This window comes from Megascapheus bottae, chromosome 16 (assembly GCF_031878675.1).
Source record: "Megascapheus bottae isolate mThoBot1 chromosome 16, mThoBot2.hap1, whole genome shotgun sequence".
In the NCBI taxonomy this organism is placed as follows: Eukaryota; Metazoa; Chordata; class Mammalia; order Rodentia; family Geomyidae; genus Megascapheus; species Megascapheus bottae.
In genome coordinates, this window is record NC_143524.1 from 606,580 (window position 1) to 621,990 (window position 15,411).

Sequence of the window (15,411 nt, forward strand, 5' to 3'; positions counted from 1 at the left end):
AGTCCTCCAGGGCTGCCTGTCCCCTGTGTGAACAGTCACAGTCTCCAGCGCTCCCTGTAACCCATGCACAGACACAGTCCTCCAGCGTTCCGAGTCTTCTGGGAACAGTCACAGTCCTCCAGCGCTCCCTTTCACCTGTGTGCACAGTCACAGTCCTCCAGCGCTCCCTGTCCTCTGTGTGCACAGTCACACTCCTCCAGTGCTCCCTGTCACCTGTGTGCACTGTCATAGTCTTCCAGCGTTCCCTATCACCTGTTCGCACAGTTACAGTCCTCTAGGGCTCCCTGTCACCGGTGTGCACAGTCACAGTCCTCTAGGGCTCCATGTCACCTGTGTGCACAGTCACACTCCTCTAGCGCTCCCTGTCCCCTGTGTGCAAAATCACAGTCCTCCAGCACTCACTGTCACCTGTGTGCACAGTCACAGTCCTCCAGTGCTCCATGTCCCCTTGTGCACAGTCACAGTCCTCCAGCACTCCCTGTCACATGTATGCACTGTCACAGTCCTCCAGAGCTCCCTGTCACCAGTGTGCACAGTGACAGTACTCTATCGCTGCCTGTCACCTGTGTGCACAGAAAGTCCTCGAGTGCTCCCTGTCCCCTGCGTGCACAGTCACAGTCCTCCAAGGCTCCCTGTCCCCTGTGTGAACAGTCACAGTCTCCAGCGCTCCCTGTAACCCGTGCACAGACACAGTCCTCCAGCGTTTCGAGTCATCTGGGCACAGTCACAGTTCTGCAGGGCTTCCTGTCCCCTGTGTGCACAGTCACAGTTCTCCAGCGCTCCCGGTCACGGGTGTGCACTATCACAGTTCTCCAGTGCTTCCTTTCACCTCTGTGCACAGTCACAGTCCTCCAGCACTCCAGTTCACCTGTGTGCACAGTCACAGTCCTCCAGCGCTCCCTGTCACCTGTTTGCACAGTCACAGTCCTCCAGAGCTCCCTGTCCCCTGTGTGCACAGTCACAGTCCTCCAGCGCTCCCTGTCACATGTATGCACTGTCACAGTCCTCCAGCGCTCCCTGTCACATGTATGCACTGTCACAGTCCTCCAGGGCTTCCTGTCCCCTGTGTGAACAGTCACACTCTCCAGCGCTCCCTGTAACCCGTGCACAGAGACAGTCCTCCAGCGTTCCAAGTCATATGGGCACAGTCACAGTTCTCCAGGGCTTTCTGTCTCCTGTGTGCACAGTCACAGTCCTCCAGCGCTCCCTGTCACCTGTGTGCACTGTCATAGTCTTCCAGCGTTCCCTATCACCTGTTCGCACAGTTACAGTCCTCTAGGGCTCCCTGTCACCTGTGTGCACAGTCACAGTCCTTTCGGGCTCCATGTCACCTGTGTGCACAGTCACACTCCTCTAGCGCTCCCTGTCCCCTGTGTGCAAAATCACAGTCCTCCAGCACTCACTGTCACCTGTGTGCACAGTCACAGTCCTCCAGTGCTCCATGTCCCCTTGTGCACAGTCACAGTCCTCCAGCGCTCCCTGTCACATTTATGCACTGTCACAGTCCTCCAGGGCTCCCTGTCACCAGTGTGCACAGTGACAGTACTCCAGCGCTCCCTGTCCCCTGTGTGCACAGTAAGTCCTCGAGTGCTCCCTGTCCCCTGCGTGCACAGTCACAGTCCTCCAGGGCTCCCTGTCCCCTGTGTGAACAGTCACAGTCTCCAGCGCTCCCTGTAACCCGTGCACAGACACAATCCTCCAGCGTTCCGAGTCATCTGGGCACAGTCACAGTTCTGCAGGGCTTCCTGTCCCCTGTGTGCACAGTCACAGTACTCCAGGGCTCCTAGTCACCTGTGTGCAGTCACAGTCCTCCAGTGCTCCCTGTCCCCTGTGTGCACTGTCACAGTCCTCCAGCGCTCCCTGTCACCAGTGTGCACAGTCCCAGTCCTCCAGCGTTCCCTGTCACCTGTGTGCACTGTCACAGTCCTCCAGCGCTCTCTGTCACCAGTGTGCACAGTCATAGTCCTCCAGCACTCCCTGTCACATGTATGCACTGTCATAGTCCTCCAGGGCTCCCTGTCCCGTGTGTGCACAGTCACAGTCCTCTAGCCTTCCCTGTCACCTGTGTGCACAGTCACAGTCCTCCAGCGTTCCCTGTGCCCTGTGTGCACAGTCACAGTCCTCCAGGGCTTCCTGTCCCCTGTGTGCATAGTCACACTTCTCCAGCGCTCCCTGTCCCCTGTGTGCACAGTCACAGTCCTCCAGCGCTCCCTGTCCCCTGTGTGCACAGTCACAGTCCTCCAGCGCTCCCTGTCACCTGTGTGCACAGTCACAGTCCTCCAGCGTTCCCTGTGCCCTGTGTGCACAGTCACAGTCCTCCAGCGCTTCCTGTCCCCTGTGTGCATAGTCACACTTCTCCAGCGCTCCCTGTCCCCTGTGTGCACAGTCACAGTCCTCCAGTGCTCCATGTCCCCTTGTGCACAGTCACAGTCCTCCAGCACTCCCTGTCACATGTATGCACTGTCACAGTTCTCCAGAGCTCCCTGTCACCAGTGTGCACAGTGACAGTACTCTATCGCTGCCTGTCACCTGTGTGCACAGAAAGTCCTCGAGTGCTCCCTGTCCCCTGCGTGCACAGTCACAGTCCTCCAAGGCTCCCTGTCCCCTGTGTGAACAGTCACAGTCTCCAGCGCTCCCTGTAACCCGTGCACAGACACAGTCCTCCAGCGTTTCGAGTCATCTGGGCACAGTCACAGTTCTGCAGGGCTTCCTGTCCCCTGTGTGCACAGTCACAGTTCTCCAGCGTTCCCGGTCACGGGTGTGCACTATCACAGTTCTCCAGTGCTTCCTTTCACCTCTGTGCACAGTCACAGTCCTCCAGCACTCCAGTTCACCTGTGTGCACAGTCACAGTCCTCCAGCGCTCCCTGTCACCTGTGTGCACAGTCACAGTCCTCCAGAGCTCCCTGTCCCCTGTGTGCACAGTCACAGTCCTCCAGCGCTCCCTGTCACATGTATGCACTGTCACAGTCCTCCAGCGCTCCCTGTCACATGTATGCACTGTCACAGTCCTCCAGGGCTTCCTGTCCCCTGTGTGAACAGTCACACTCTCCAGCGCTCCCTGTAACCCGTGCACAGAGACAGTCCTCCAGCGTTCCAAGTCATATGGGCACAGTCACAGTTCTCCAGGGCTTTCTGTCTCCTGTGTGCACAGTCACAGTCCTCCAGCGCTCCCTGTCACCTGTGTGCACTGTCATAGTCTTCCAGCGTTCCCTATCACCTGTTCGCACAGTTACAGTCCTCTAGGGCTCCCTGTCACCTGTGTGCACAGTCACAGTCCTTTCGGGCTCCATGTCACCTGTGTGCACAGTCACACTCCTCTAGCGCTCCCTGTCCCGTGTGCAAAATCACAGTCCTCCAGCACTCACTGTCACCTGTGTGCACAGTCACAGTCCTCCAGTGCTCCATGTCCCCTTGTGCACAGTCACAGTCCTCCAGCGCTCCCTGTCACATTTATGCACTGTCACAGTCCTCCAGGGCTCCCTGTCACCAGTGTGCACAGTGACAGTACTCCAGCGCTCCCTGTCCCCTGTGTGCACAGTAAGTCCTCGAGTGCTCCCTGTCCCCTGCGTGCACAGTCACAGTCCTCCAGGGCTCCCTGTCCCCTGTGTGAACAGTCACAGTCTCCAGCGCTCCCTGTAACCCGTGCACAGACACAATCCTCCAGCGTTCCGAGTCATCTGGGCACAGTCACAGTTCTGCAGGGCTTCCTGTCCCCTGTGTGCACAGTCACAGTACTCCAGGGCTCCTAGTCACCTGTGTGCAGTCACAGTCCTCCAGTGCTCCCTGTCCCCTGTGTGCACTGTCACAGTCCTCCAGCGCTCCCTGTCACCAGTGTGCACAGTCCCAGTCCTCCAGCGTTCCCTGTCACCTGTGTGCACTGTCACAGTCCTCCAGCGCTCTCTGTCACCAGTGTGCACAGTCATAGTCCTCCAGCACTCCCTGTCACATGTATGCACTGTCATAGTCCTCCAGGGCTCCCTGTCCCGTGTGTGCACAGTCACAGTCCTCTAGCCTTCCCTGTCACCTGTGTGCACAGTCACAGTCCTCCAGCGTTCCCTGTGCCCTGTGTGCACAGTCACAGTCCTCCAGGGCTTCCTGTCCCCTGTGTGCATAGTCACACTTCTCCAGCGCTCCCTGTCCCCTGTGTGCACAGTCACAGTCCTCCAGCGCTCCCTGTCCCCTGTGTGCACAGTCACAGTCCTCCAGCGCTCCCTGTCACCTGTGTGCACAGTCACAGTCCTCCAGCGTTCCCTGTGCCCTGTGTGCACAGTCACAGTCCTCCAGGGCTTCCTGTCCCCTGTGTGCATAGTCACACTTCTCCAGCGCTCCCTGTCCCCTGTGTGCACAGTCACAGTCCTCCAGTGCTCCATGTCCCCTTGTGCACAGTCACAGTCCTCCAGCACTCCCTGTCACATGTATGCACTGTCACAGTCCTCCAGAGCTCCCTGTCACCAGTGTGCACAGTGACAGTACTCTATCGCTGCCTGTCACCTGTGTGCACAGAAAGTCCTCGAGTGCTCCCTGTCCCCTGCGTGCACAGTCACAGTCCTCCAAGGCTCCCTGTCCCCTGTGTGAACAGTCACAGTCTCCAGCGCTCCCTGTAACCCGTGCACAGACACAGTCCTCCAGCGTTTCGAGTCATCTGGGCACAGTCACAGTTCTGCAGGGCTTCCTGTCCCCTGTGTGCACAGTCACAGTTCTCCAGCGCTCCCGGTCACGGGTGTGCACTATCACAGTTCTCCAGTGCTTCCTTTCACCTCTGTGCACAGTCACAGTCCTCCAGCACTCCAGTTCACCTGTGTGCACAGTCACAGTCCTCCAGCGCTCCCTGTCACCTGTGTGCACAGTCACAGTCCTCCAGAGCTCCCTGTCCCCTGTGTGCACAGTCACAGTCCTCCAGCGCTCCCTGTCACATGTATGCACTGTCACAGTCCTCCAGCGCTCCCTGTCACATGTATGCACTGTCACAGTCCTCCAGGGCTTCCTGTCCCCTGTGTGAACAGTCACACTCTCCAGCGCTCCCTGTAACCCGTGCACAGAGACAGTCCTCCAGCGTTCCAAGTCATATGGGCACAGTCACAGTTCTCCAGGGCTTTCTGTCTCCTGTGTGCACAGTCACAGTCCTCCAGCGCTCCCTGTCACCTGTGTGCACTGTCATAGTCTTCCAGCGTTCCCTATCACCTGTTCGCACAGTTACAGTCCTCTAGGGCTCCCTGTCACCTGTGTGCACAGTCACAGTCCTTTCGGGCTCCATGTCACCTGTGTGCACAGTCACACTCCTCTAGCGCTCCCTGTCCCCTGTGTGCAAAATCACAGTCCTCCAGCACTCCCTGTCCCCTGTGTGCACAGTCACAGTCCTCCAGTGCTCCCTGTCACCTGTGTGCACAGTCACAGTCCTCCAGCGCTCCTTGTCCCCTGTGTGCACAGTCACAGTCCTCCAGGGCTCCCTGTCACCTGTGTGCACAGTCACAGTCCTCTAGAGCTCCCTGTCCCCTGTGTGCACTGTCACAGTCCTCCAGAGCTCCCTGTCCCCTGTGTGCACAGTAACAGTCCTCCAGGGCTCCCTGTCCCCTGTGTGCACAGTAACAGTCCTCCAGGGCTCCCTGTCCCCTGTGTGCACTCTCACAGTCTTCCAGCACTCCCTGTGCCCTGTGTACACAGTCACAGTCCTCCAGGGCTCCCTGTCACCTGTGTGCACACTCACACTCCCTCAGGGTTCCCACTCACCTGTGTGCATAGTCACACTCCTCCATCGCTCCCTGTCTGCTGTGTGCACTTTCACAGTCCTCCAGCGCTCCCTGTCACCTGAGTGCATTGTCCATTCCTCTAGGATCCCTGCCACCTGTGTGCACAGTCACAGTCCTCCAGCGCTTCCTGTCACCTGTGTGCACAGTCACAGTCCTCCAGCGCTCCCTGTCACATGTATGCACTGTCACAGTCCTCCAGGGCTCCCTGTCCCCTGTGTGCACAGTCACAGTCCTCCAGGGCTGCCTGTCCCCTGTGTGAACAGTCACAGTCTCCAGCGCTCCCTGTAACCCATGCACAGACACAGTCCTCCAGCGTTCCGAGTCTTCTGGGAACAGTCACAGTCCTCCAGCGCTCCCTTTCACCTGTGTGCACAGTCACAGTCCTCCAGCGCTCCCTGTCCTCTGTGTGCACAGTCACACTCCTCCAGTGCTCCCTGTCACCTGTGTGCACTGTCATAGTCTTCCAGCGTTCCCTATCACCTGTTCGCACAGTTACAGTCCTCTAGGGCTCCCTGTCACCGGTGTGCACAGTCACAGTCCTCTAGGGCTCCATGTCACCTGTGTGCACAGTCACACTCCTCTAGCGCTCCCTGTCCCCTGTGTGCAAAATCACAGTCCTCCAGCACTCACTGTCACCTGTGTGCACAGTCACAGTCCTCCAGTGCTCCATGTCCCCTTGTGCACAGTCACAGTCCTCCAGCACTCCCTGTCACATGTATGCACTGTCACAGTCCTCCAGAGCTCCCTGTCACCAGTGTGCACAGTGACAGTACTCTATCGCTGCCTGTCACCTGTGTGCACAGAAAGTCCTCGAGTGCTCCCTGTCCCCTGCGTGCACAGTCACAGTCCTCCAAGGCTCCCTGTCCCCTGTGTGAACAGTCACAGTCTCCAGCGCTCCCTGTAACCCGTGCACAGACACAGTCCTCCAGCGTTTCGAGTCATCTGGGCACAGTCACAGTTCTGCAGGGCTTCCTGTCCCCTGTGTGCACAGTCACAGTTCTCCAGCGCTCCCGGTCACGGGTGTGCACTATCACAGTTCTCCAGTGCTTCCTTTCACCTCTGTGCACAGTCACAGTCCTCCAGCACTCCAGTTCACCTGTGTGCACAGTCACAGTCCTCCAGCGCTCCCTGTCACCTGTTTGCACAGTCACAGTCCTCCAGAGCTCCCTGTCCCCTGTGTGCACAGTCACAGTCCTCCAGCGCTCCCTGTCACATGTATGCACTGTCACAGTCCTCCAGCGCTCCCTGTCACATGTATGCACTGTCACAGTCCTCCAGGGCTTCCTGTCCCCTGTGTGAACAGTCACACTCTCCAGCGCTCCCTGTAACCCGTGCACAGAGACAGTCCTCCAGCGTTCCAAGTCATATGGGCACAGTCACAGTTCTCCAGGGCTTTCTGTCTCCTGTGTGCACAGTCACAGTCCTCCAGCGCTCCCTGTCACCTGTGTGCACTGTCATAGTCTTCCAGCGTTCCCTATCACCTGTTCGCACAGTTACAGTCCTCTAGGGCTCCCTGTCACCTGTGTGCACAGTCACAGTCCTTTCGGGCTCCATGTCACCTGTGTGCACAGTCACACTCCTCTAGCGTTCCCTGTCCCCTGTGTGCAAAATCACAGTCCTCCAGCACTCACTGTCACCTGTGTGCACAGTCACAGTCCTCCAGTGCTCCATGTCCCCTTGTGCACAGTCACAGTCCTCCAGCGCTCCCTGTCACATTTATGCACTGTCACAGTCCTCCAGGGCTCCCTGTCACCAGTGTGCACAGTGACAGTACTCCAGCGCTCCCTGTCCCCTGTGTGCACAGTAAGTCCTCGAGTGCTCCCTGTCCCCTGCGTGCACAGTCACAGTCCTCCAGGGCTCCCTGTCCCCTGTGTGAACAGTCACAGTCTCCAGCGCTCCCTGTAACCCGTGCACAGACACAATCCTCCAGCGTTCCGAGTCATCTGGGCACAGTCACAGTTCTGCAGGGCTTCCTGTCCCCTGTGTGCATAGTCACAGTACTCCAGGGCTCCTAGTCACCTGTGTGCAGTCACAGTCCTCCAGTGCTCCCTGTCCCCTGTGTGCACTGTCACAGTCCTCCAGCGCTCCCTGTCACCAGTGTGCACAGTCCCAGTCCTCCAGCGTTCCCTGTCACCTGTGTGCACTGTCACAGTCCTCCAGCGCTCTCTGTCACCAGTGTGCACAGTCATAGTCCTCCAGCACTCCCTGTCACATGTATGCACTGTCATAGTCCTCCAGGGCTCCCTGTCCCGTGTGTGCACAGTCACAGTCCTCTAGCCTTCCCTGTCACCTGTGTGCACAGTCACAGTCCTCCAGCGTTCCCTGTGCCCTGTGTGCACAGTCACAGTCCTCCAGGGCTTCCTGTCCCCTGTGTGCATAGTCACACTTCTCCAGCGCTCCCTGTCCCCTGTGTGCACAGTCACAGTCCTCCAGCGCTCCCTGTCCCCTGTGTGCACAGTCACAGTCCTCCAGCGCTCCCTGTCACCTGTGTGCACAGTCACAGTCCTCCAGCGTTCCCTGTGCCCTGTGTGCACAGTCACAGTCCTCCAGGGCTTCCTGTCCCCTGTGTGCATAGTCACACTTCTCCAGCGCTCCCTGTCCCCTGTGTGCACAGTCACAGTCCTCCAGTGCTCCATGTCCCCTTGTGCACAGTCACAGTCCTCCAGCACTCCCTGTCACATGTATGCACTGTCACAGTTCTCCAGAGCTCCCTGTCACCAGTGTGCACAGTGACAGTACTCTATCGCTGCCTGTCACCTGTGTGCACAGAAAGTCCTCGAGTGCTCCCTGTCCCCTGCGTGCACAGTCACAGTCCTCCAAGGCTCCCTGTCCCCTGTGTGAACAGTCACAGTCTCCAGCGCTCCCTGTAACCCGTGCACAGACACAGTCCTCCAGCGTTTCGAGTCATCTGGGCACAGTCACAGTTCTGCAGGGCTTCCTGTCCCCTGTGTGCACAGTCACAGTTCTCCAGCGTTCCCGGTCACGGGTGTGCACTATCACAGTTCTCCAGTGCTTCCTTTCACCTCTGTGCACAGTCACAGTCCTCCAGCACTCCAGTTCACCTGTGTGCACAGTCACAGTCCTCCAGCGCTCCCTGTCACCTGTGTGCACAGTCACAGTCCTCCAGAGCTCCCTGTCCCCTGTGTGCACAGTCACAGTCCTCCAGCGCTCCCTGTCACATGTATGCACTGTCACAGTCCTCCAGCGCTCCCTGTCACATGTATGCACTGTCACAGTCCTCCAGGGCTTCCTGTCCCCTGTGTGAACAGTCACACTCTCCAGCGCTCCCTGTAACCCGTGCACAGAGACAGTCCTCCAGCGTTCCAAGTCATATGGGCACAGTCACAGTTCTCCAGGGCTTTCTGTCTCCTGTGTGCACAGTCACAGTCCTCCAGCGCTCCCTGTCACCTGTGTGCACTGTCATAGTCTTCCAGCGTTCCCTATCACCTGTTCGCACAGTTACAGTCCTCTAGGGCTCCCTGTCACCTGTGTGCACAGTCACAGTCCTTTCGGGCTCCATGTCACCTGTGTGCACAGTCACACTCCTCTAGCGCTCCCTGTCCCGTGTGCAAAATCACAGTCCTCCAGCACTCACTGTCACCTGTGTGCACAGTCACAGTCCTCCAGTGCTCCATGTCCCCTTGTGCACAGTCACAGTCCTCCAGCGCTCCCTGTCACATTTATGCACTGTCACAGTCCTCCAGGGCTCCCTGTCACCAGTGTGCACAGTGACAGTACTCCAGCGCTCCCTGTCCCCTGTGTGCACAGTAAGTCCTCGAGTGCTCCCTGTCCCCTGCGTGCACAGTCACAGTCCTCCAGGGCTCCCTGTCCCCTGTGTGAACAGTCACAGTCTCCAGCGCTCCCTGTAACCCGTGCACAGACACAATCCTCCAGCGTTCCGAGTCATCTGGGCACAGTCACAGTTCTGCAGGGCTTCCTGTCCCCTGTGTGCACAGTCACAGTACTCCAGGGCTCCTAGTCACCTGTGTGCAGTCACAGTCCTCCAGTGCTCCCTGTCCCCTGTGTGCACTGTCACAGTCCTCCAGCGCTCCCTGTCACCAGTGTGCACAGTCCCAGTCCTCCAGCGTTCCCTGTCACCTGTGTGCACTGTCACAGTCCTCCAGCGCTCTCTGTCACCAGTGTGCACAGTCATAGTCCTCCAGCACTCCCTGTCACATGTATGCACTGTCATAGTCCTCCAGGGCTCCCTGTCCCGTGTGTGCACAGTCACAGTCCTCTAGCCTTCCCTGTCACCTGTGTGCACAGTCACAGTCCTCCAGCGTTCCCTGTGCCCTGTGTGCACAGTCACAGTCCTCCAGGGCTTCCTGTCCCCTGTGTGCATAGTCACACTTCTCCAGCGCTCCCTGTCCCCTGTGTGCACAGTCACAGTCCTCCAGCGCTCCCTGTCCCCTGTGTGCACAGTCACAGTCCTCCAGCGCTCCCTGTCACCTGTGTGCACAGTCACAGTCCTCCAGCGTTCCCTGTGCCCTGTGTGCACAGTCACAGTCCTCCAGGGCTTCCTGTCCCCTGTGTGCATAGTCACACTTCTCCAGCGCTCCCTGTCCCCTGTGTGCACAGTCACAGTCCTCCAGTGCTCCATGTCCCCTTGTGCACAGTCACAGTCCTCCAGCACTCCCTGTCACATGTATGCACTGTCACAGTCCTCCAGAGCTCCCTGTCACCAGTGTGCACAGTGACAGTACTCTATCGCTGCCTGTCACCTGTGTGCACAGAAAGTCCTCGAGTGCTCCCTGTCCCCTGCGTGCACAGTCACAGTCCTCCAAGGCTCCCTGTCCCCTGTGTGAACAGTCACAGTCTCCAGCGCTCCCTGTAACCCGTGCACAGACACAGTCCTCCAGCGTTTCGAGTCATCTGGGCACAGTCACAGTTCTGCAGGGCTTCCTGTCCCCTGTGTGCACAGTCACAGTTCTCCAGCGCTCCCGGTCACGGGTGTGCACTATCACAGTTCTCCAGTGCTTCCTTTCACCTCTGTGCACAGTCACAGTCCTCCAGCACTCCAGTTCACCTGTGTGCACAGTCACAGTCCTCCAGCGCTCCCTGTCACCTGTGTGCACAGTCACAGTCCTCCAGAGCTCCCTGTCCCCTGTGTGCACAGTCACAGTCCTCCAGCGCTCCCTGTCACATGTATGCACTGTCACAGTCCTCCAGCGCTCCCTGTCACATGTATGCACTGTCACAGTCCTCCAGGGCTTCCTGTCCCCTGTGTGAACAGTCACACTCTCCAGCGCTCCCTGTAACCCGTGCACAGAGACAGTCCTCCAGCGTTCCAAGTCATATGGGCACAGTCACAGTTCTCCAGGGCTTTCTGTCTCCTGTGTGCACAGTCACAGTCCTCCAGCGCTCCCTGTCACCTGTGTGCACTGTCATAGTCTTCCAGCGTTCCCTATCACCTGTTCGCACAGTTACAGTCCTCTAGGGCTCCCTGTCACCTGTGTGCACAGTCACAGTCCTTTCGGGCTCCATGTCACCTGTGTGCACAGTCACACTCCTCTAGCGCTCCCTGTCCCCTGTGTGCAAAATCACAGTCCTCCAGCACTCACTGTCACCTGTGTGCACAGTCACAGTCCTCCAGTGCTCCATGTCCCCTTGTGCACAGTCACAGTCCTCCAGCGCTCCCTGTCACATTTATGCACTGTCACAGTCCTCCAGGGCTCCCTGTCACCAGTGTGCACAGTGACAGTACTCCAGCGCTCCCTGTCCCCTGTGTGCACAGTAAGTCCTCGAGTGCTCCCTGTCCCCTGCGTGCACAGTCACAGTCCTCCAGGGCTCCCTGTCCCCTGTGTGAACAGTCACAGTCTCCAGCGCTCCCTGTAACCCGTGCACAGACACAATCCTCCAGCGTTCCGAGTCATCTGGGCACAGTCACAGTTCTGCAGGGCTTCCTGTCCCCTGTGTGCACAGTCACAGTACTCCAGGGCTCCTAGTCACCTGTGTGCAGTCACAGTCCTCCAGTGCTCCCTGTCCCCTGTGTGCACTGTCACAGTCCTCCAGCGCTCCCTGTCACCAGTGTGCACAGTCCCAGTCCTCCAGCGTTCCCTGTCACCTGTGTGCACTGTCACAGTCCTCCAGCGCTCTCTGTCACCAGTGTGCACAGTCATAGTCCTCCAGCACTCCCTGTCACATGTATACACTGTCATAGTCCTCCAGGGCTCCCTGTCCCGTGTGTGCACAGTCACAGTCCTCTAGCCTTCCCTGTCACCTGTGTGCACAGTCACAGTCCTCCAGCGTTCCCTGTGCCCTGTGTGCACAGTCACAGTCCTCCAGGGCTTCCTGTCCCCTGTGTGCATAGTCACACTCCTCCAGCGCTCCCTGTCACCTGTGTGCACAGTCACAGTCCTCCAGCGCTCCCTGTCCCCTGTGTGCACAGTCACAGTCCTCCAGCGCTCCCTGTCACCTGTGTGCACAGTCACAGTCCTCCAGCGTTCCCTGTGCCCTGTGTGCACAGTCACAGTCCTCCAGGGCTTCCTGTCCCCTGTGTGCATAGTCACACTTCTCCAGTGCTCCCTGTCCCCTGTGTGCACAGTCACAGTCCTCCAGTGCTCCCTTTCACCTGTGTGCACAGTGACAGTCCTCCAGCGCTCCCTGTCACCTGTATGCACTGTCACAGTCCTCTAGGGCTCCCTGTCACCTGTGTGCACTGTCACAGTCCTCCAGGGCTCCCTCTCACCTGTATGCACTGTCACAGTCCTCCAGGGCTCCCTGTCACCTGTGTGCACTGTCACAGTCCTCCAGGGCTCCCTGTCCCCTGTGTGCACTGTCACAGTCCTCCAGCGCTCCCTGTCCTCTGTGTGCACTGTCACAGTCCTCCCGCGATCTCCGTCGCCGCACAGCCGCGGTCCCCCCCGCACATCCCCGGGGTCCCTCGGATCCGCCCGCTACTTCCGTCTGAGAAGTGTGGCCGCCGGGTTCTTGTTTCACTGAGAAGCTGAGGAATCTGTGGGAGCGGGAGGAGGCGGAGGAGGAGGAGGAGGAGGGGGCAGAGGTCAGGAGGAGAAACCCTGGCCGCGGTGGGGCTCACCTTCATGTCAGGAACTCGGCGAACCCCGGAGCACCGCCGGAAGACGCTCAGGTACGCCGGAAGTCCGGCCTTCAAGCCGGCTCTCCACGCCACGCCAGCTTCCTGGATCCCGCGCGGAGCACGCCGGGATGAAGGCGGGGCCAAGCATGCTGTTGGACAGGGCCTCGCGGGCGGGCCGGCGTGTTCGGCGCGGGGCGGGGCCTCCGGGGCGGGGCTCGAGGGGCGTGGCCTGGGGCGTGGCGCTGGGCGGGGCTCTGAGGCCGGGCAGCAGCTCGGGAAGGGGCGGCGGGGATCCTGCGCGCCGCGGTCGCGCGTGCGCCCAGGCCTGGCGCACGGCCACGGGCGGCGTGTGTGCAGTCGGCGGCCGCAGCGTCACCAGCGTCTTGCGTGACGTGTCCTGTGCGCTCGTGCGGGGTGGCCGTTCGTCCGCGCTGCCCTCGGCGCCCCTGCCTGCGGACCCGGCCTCGCGCGGTTCCCTCCCCTCCGCTCCTGCGGGTTGGGCCTCCGCCTCCGTGCGTCCGCGCACCGTCCTGCCCGCGGTGTCCCGGCGCGTGCAGCCCGGTCCCCGCAGGGCCTCCGCCTCCGCGCGTCCGCGCACCGTCCTGCCCGCGGTGTCCCGGCGCGTGCAGCCCGGTCCCCGCAGGGCCTCCGCCTCCGCGCGTCCGCGCACGGTCCTGCCCGCGGTGTCCCGGCGCGTGCAGCCCGGTCCCCGCAGGGCCTCCGCCTCCGCGCGTCCGCGCACCGTCCTGCCCGCGGTGTCCCGGGCGTCTGCAGCCCCGTCTCCGCAGGGCCCAGCGAGGCTGCCAGGGCGCCGCGGGGCTCTCCCGTCCTCCCCTCTGCTCGCGGAGGCGGCAGCACCCGTCCTCTGAGGCCAGCCAGGAGAGCCTGGCCGGCCGGCCGGCCTCCACCCCTCTCCTTCGTTGTTCCCAGCCGTTTCCTGCAGAAAACCACCCAGCCTGTCCCCACCCCGCCATATGCCGGTACCCCACTAGCGTCTGGGATCGGTTTCCCCATTTATGCAACGGCTCCTCCACTGAACTAAGGTTTGCTCTCCTCCTAGTCACGTTTCCTTCTTTCTCTTCCCCATATTTTCTGCCAGCTGTACTCCGAGTCTTTTGCAAGGGCTGGGACTAGGTGTGTGTGTGTGTGCAAAGGCACATGATACACCTATTACCCGCTTTCCTGACACTCAGTTCCTCAGGCCACGGCGCGCCGATGACCCTGATGGTGACGCCCAAGTCAGGCAGAGCTCTGAACAGGCCCGGGGTTAGCCACTATGTAGGGAATTGGAGTTGCGCAGTCCTGGCAGTGTAAAGGAGGCCAAAGTTCTCTTACACAGGACAGGGCCTTTATCCTCCCTAGGGTCGCAGGAGGGCCAGAGGGCTGCAAAACCCGTGAAGGCTCCAAGAGCAGAAGGAAGGGAACCCTTTGCAGAGCCCAGCTGTACACTTTTCTCAGAGGACCTGTTCAGTTGTAGACACACAGGAGTCTGTCCTCCTGCTGCACAGATGGCACCAAGGAGCTCTAGGTCTCTGGAGGGAAAAATGGCTTAAATATTGAATATGTGTAACTAACTGGATGTGTAGATGGTCCCAAATATCATGCAAAGGCTCCAATGGCAGCAGCAGCCAAGTCATGGTGATACATGCTGGTAATTCCAGCCATAGGAGAGACAAAGCACAACCCTAGCTGAAAAATAACCTAAAGCAAGAAGGCCTGGAGGTGTGACTAAACTGGTGGAAAGAGGGTTTGCCTAGCAAGTTTGGGACAGAGTTCAAACAAGCCTGTGGGCTGGGGCATACCTGTAAACACAGCACTGCGATTGAACAAACTGAACCCTAATTATTTAAATTGAATGCCCCTTGCCCAGCTCTCAACCCAGTTTCCTAGCTCTCCCTACCAGGTCTCTGTGGGGTATTCTTTCTGGCTGAAGCCCAAGGCCTGAGTGTTGAACCTGGAGCTGACCCTTGGAGGCGTCTTTGCTTGCTCATCCTGCCTTAGTGCAGTTGGCAATAGAAAAATGGGGCAGAGGCAGGCGCTGTGGACCAAGGGGCCTGCAGAGACAAACTTTTCTGCTCTCAGCAGGTCCCCCACAGCTGCCCTGAGACCAGCCCTGGTGCACCTGACCAGACAGGGGGCTCCAGCTGAGTCTCCTTCGTGAGACTAGGAGACCAGCCTAGGGCCCACACCTAGACAGCCCAGGACCTCCTGGTTGTTGGCACTTCAGGTGCGGCTTTCATCTAGCCAGTGGCCCTGGATAAAGCAAGGGTAGGGGCCCCGCCTTGCTGGTGGCCCTAGGCCAGTCCTCATTTGCCAAGTCAGCACAAGCTAGGTCCTTCCTGACAGGGTAGCCCTGTGACTCTTTCCTGTTCTATCCAGAACCTTAGCCTGGGTGACCCAGAGGGCAGGTTCACCATTGCTGACTACATCCTGTTGTTCCTGAGCCTGGTGACAGCCCATTGTAGGGGCTGGAAGTCCAGGAGTGGGGGACACACACCAGTATCCCCTGCTGCAGAGCCCTCCACTGTGGGTAGCGATATCATCTCTGGGTGCTGGGATAAGCAAATCCAGGCAAGAAGGAAGAAGGAAGCAGGCTCAGTCACATGCAGCAGGAGCTTCCGCA

At 59.3% G+C, this 15,411-nt stretch overlaps 1 protein-coding gene across 1 annotated transcript in view; it reads right to left on the reverse strand.

Moving 5' to 3' along the window:
- Chid1 (chitinase domain containing 1) overlaps window positions 1-12,877 on the reverse strand; it is a 56,219-nt gene extending 43,342 nt beyond the window's left edge. Inside the window, exon 1 of the mRNA XM_090347120.1 lies at window positions 12,789-12,877. The gene's annotated coding sequence lies outside the window, so the exon portion shown is untranslated. The remainder of the gene's footprint in view (window positions 1-12,788) is intronic.
- Window positions 12,878-15,411: the final 2,534 nt, after the last annotated feature.